The sequence below is a fragment of the Quercus lobata genome, chromosome 4, assembly GCF_001633185.2.
Source record: "Quercus lobata isolate SW786 chromosome 4, ValleyOak3.0 Primary Assembly, whole genome shotgun sequence".
NCBI lineage: Eukaryota > Viridiplantae > Streptophyta > Magnoliopsida > Fagales > Fagaceae > Quercus > Quercus lobata.
This window is the reverse complement of record NC_044907.1, coordinates 18,855,682-18,860,276: the sequence shown is the minus strand read 5'-3', so window position 1 is coordinate 18,860,276 and position 4,595 is coordinate 18,855,682.

The window sequence follows — 4,595 nt, the reverse complement described above, 5'->3', positions numbered from 1 at the left end:
AAGACCAGAATAGCAAACTAGAACAGAAGCCGCAAAACTTTGAAGGCAGCAAGCAAGGGATAAGTGATTCACCAGCTCCACTTCCTATTTGCAAAATCTTTTTTTTTTTTTTTTTTTTTTTTTTTTTTTAACAACTAGAACATGACTACTAGCTCAACCATCACCAAACCAGTCACAACCATGCCACAAAAAATTTGTCTTTCACATATACTTTTGTCAATTGTTGTGATCCTTCTAGGCACAAAGGCCCCTATTCTCCATTTTATTTCCAAAAAAAAAAAAATTCTTTTAACCATTTGTTCTTCAGTCAACATAATTTTTGAAAATTTATAAGTGTTCCTCGGCCTCCATATATGATATACAGCAGCTGCTATGGCCATTTCCCCACTCTTGATTGTATACTTCTACCTGTTAAATATAACCCCCAATCAATTATTGCTCCCCAGTGATCAGGCACCTGCTGCAATAAACATTCCCACACTACTCACTGCCACATCCTGCTTGAAAAGGAACATTCAAAGAAAATATGATCCCTGGATTCACACTTGTTTCTGCAGAAACAAAAGTGGAAAGCCTATCCTGAATAGCCAACCAACAAATAAATGCATGTTTTGGCATGATGGCAGCATCCCAAACCAATTTATCCCAATCAACTTCATTGCTTCTATATCTAAGGGCTTCCCAAGAAGATTCACAAGAAAATATACAATTTTTAGTTAAGTCCATACTTGTCTTCTCCATGAATAGGAACCAACTGACATTCCTTCTGTAAAAGACTTTGATCCATAGATTGAGGAGGCCTCCACTGCCAGTGACCATTAACAATAATACACACCCTAGCTGAAGGATAGCTGCCTACTGCAAATATGGCTTTAGTAGCAAATTTATGACTAAAGACCCCTTGAGGATGCCAATTATCATGCTAGAGACCCTACTCCCATCTCCAATTTTCCGTTAAAAAAACCTTTCACAGATTCCCTAAGCTTCAGAATCTTTCTCCATCCCCAAGAGCAGTTTTGGGGGGGGGGGGGGGGGGGGGGGTTGGTGTTTACCTCCTAAAAACTTTGCCCTTTCAAGAGGTATTTGTGTATCCAAGCCACCCACAAGGAGCCAGATTGCACAAGCAAAATCCAAATGTGCTTCGTTATTGCAGCCCTATTTCAGTCCCTCCCTAACCCTTTTCAGCCCCAAGCCACCCTCCTTTGTTGGCAAACAAACTTGAGTCCAAGCTACTTTAGCCATATGAACAGCCTGATCAGAGCCACTCCATAAAAAGGAACTGAAAAGCTTCTCAATGTCCTTAATGAGCTTAGCATGAAAAATGAAATAGCTTGTCCAATAAACTTGAATCCCAAACAAAACATGTTGAATAAGTTGGACTCTACCAGCAAAAGATAGCTTTTTAGTTGTCCAAGAATTTATTCTAGCAGTTATCTTCTCCGAAAGCAACTTTCAATCCTTCAAAGACAGTTTCCCTGGTATGAGAGGTAATCCAAGATATTTGACAAGGAGAATCCCTTTCTTAAAAGGTAAGACATGAAGAATTTGTTGTCACTAATTTAGGGACAGCAGATATGAAAATTTCACTCTTCGAAGCTAGGAACTCAAGGACCAATGAACAATTAGAAAAAACCCAACACCTTGACCAATCAAAAAGAGTGTGATGAAACACATTTTAATTTGAAGATAAAGAGTCTACATCATACATTCAGTCAAACAAAACAGTACTTATTCGGACAAACACTACTTTTGGTCCTTATTTTTGCTACTTTTGGTCCTTAAAGTGAAAATTGGGAGAAACTTTAAGGACCAAAAGTGGTGTGTGCCCAAAATTCAGTACTGCTTTAAGGATTTGATTACTAATTCAGAAACTCTAGACTAAATAGGAAAATGAGGAAAACTCTAATGACCAAAAGTGGTGTTTGCCAATTATTTTTTACGTTATTAAAATAAATCCTAGGATTGTCAGTAGGGTCAACTTGATTGATGCAGCTCCCACACTTAATACAACACAACACATTTGATCAACCAAAACCCCTAACAAAATTCATGACTCTACCTAAGGTTACACAGTTGATAGTTACAGAAAAATTTTAAATGTTTGGCCTCATCCAATGCTTTGTTGAATTTAAACGTACAAAACACAGTATTAGAAGGAAACAACTGAACATAGCAGAAAAATCTTAGCAAGCATAATGAAGTGGAAAGTGTAAACAAATTTTAATATTGAGGGCCTCTTTGAGATCCGCTTATTTTGTTGAAACTGAAAATTTTTTGTTGAAAGTATTGTAGATAAATGTAAATATCAGTTGAAATAGTATAGTGAGACTCATAAATATTACCAAAAAGTACAGTAGGGCTCATGAATAGTAACAAAAATAAACTAAATAGTAAAATAAGTTGGCAAAAAATAAGTTAACCAAACGGACACTGAATATGGATTAGATGTGACAAATCAGCATATAGAAAAAGATAACAACATCAGTCTTTAATTACTATATACAAATTCCTGCTTGCAATGTGTAATCAAATCATCATTCTCAACCACAAAATCATATTCAACAAAATAAATATAGTATATTCAGGTTTGAAACTTAAATTTACTTATAGCCACACCACAATATCTAGTATATACTAAGAATAAGTAGAATTGAGGAACGTAAATTCTGAAATTTTTAATTGAATCATGCTTTTACCTGCATTTCCTCTTTCTCTTTTTGTGCACTCTCCTTTTGGAAACTGCATCATTTGGCTTGTCCAGTAAAACAAGGTTCTCCACATAATTATCAACGACTCGAAATAAGTGTGGCACGCCACAAATCCCCAAATCCTTAACTTGTTGGCTCTCAGGGTCATATGAAGAGAGTTCAGAAGAAAATGGTTTTTTACTTGCCTTTCCACTAATATATGACCATACTTCTGGAGACCTACTATCCTTCTTATTCCTTCATTGCGATCAATAGTGAACTGTTTAGTCCAAGAATCAAAAGCGCCATAGCTTTTCATCCCCCACACGGAGCACTTAATTGTTTGTAAAATCACAACATACTAGAGAAAGTGATCCCCTGATTTCTAAAGTATCAATCTCAAGATTAGCTCTGAATTCATCATTTGGCAAGAATATAACGCGAAAAGCCTCATCATGCAAATCAAATGACAAGAATAACGGATGACCGTCATTGGCAAAATCATTCGCCACAACTCCATTTAAAGAAGCAGCCGATTTCAACCAATATTTAAAACTAACCCCAGTTGGAAACGAGGCGCCAGCACTTAGAGAGTATACCTCAACCAGAACTGACTTATCCTCTTGCTCTTCCTCTTCAGTTCTACATGGAAGTGCAATCATTACCACCTTGGTCCTTGGATCAAACCCGAAAACTGAACGAATCCACGTTTTTGAAATTGATTAAATGAGTAATTGTCATTTTCCTTGCCAACGTGAATTAATTTTTTAAAGTGCTTCAGACGTGCAGTTCTTAACAATTTAATGCATTGGAGTTGGAAAGAAACGAACGTGATTGAGTGAGGTGGGAATTGATGAACGCATGGCTTGTGAATAGAGAGTTCCATGATTTTGAAACGCACCTTAATCGGATTATGGATTTGACGGGTTGTTTTTGTAGTATCCCAAGCAACAGTTCTTCTGGGAGATGGTTAAGAGTTAGAGAGAAACCAGGAAGCTTCCCTCCTATTTTATAGTCAACTAATTACCAACCCTTTTATCTCTCCTTTGACTCCTATACCGATCCCCAAAACTTAAAAAAACCGAAAAACCGGAAAACATGTGTACTCCAACTCACGTGCAGAGTTATTCAACCAGATATTGCCCAGGTCCGTGAGTTCAGCTAGTGAGTCACTGATCAAATGGCAAAGTCATACAAAATTTTAAAAAAAAATATATATATAAAAATAAGTTTGAGATATCATTACATAAATATTTAAATTAAAAAATAGGCATATGCCTACATTAAACTAGCCATTATACTTCAAAATTAAGGTTTCATAGTAATATATTAGTCTTTTGATAGGATAGAAATCTTTTTTTTTTTTTTTTTTTGAGAATGGGATAGAAGTCTTGGAGGTAAGTAGATAGATAGAAAAGTGCATTTTAAAAAAAAAAAAAATCTTTAGGTTTTTTTATTTTTAAATTATCATATTATAACTCATTAAACAGTGAAGAAGTTACTAAAGTGGACTTATAAATATAGCTTTTCAAACTTCACAAACCTAGCCAAGTGATAAAAAGTAAATCCCATCTTGGTTAAACAGGTCGTCACAAACCCTTTGGATTTGACTAGGTCTTTTGTAGAAACGGTTCATTTAAATACTCAAATCGATTTAGGTGCCAAGTCATTAGAATGAAATTTTCTCACATGTACAACCTTCATGGTTATAATAATACTGGCCAATATAAAATTGTTTAGTAAAGAACTCAAACATTTTAAATTGTTTAGTAATTTAGTGCTTATTTGCATGTTAGACCTCATTGCTTTGAGATAATCTTATCAAGGTTTCTATGGTGATTGAAGGGATCTAATTAGTTTTAGTCATATTACTTTTTTAATGAGTAAGTCGTGACTTTCTTAAGTTAT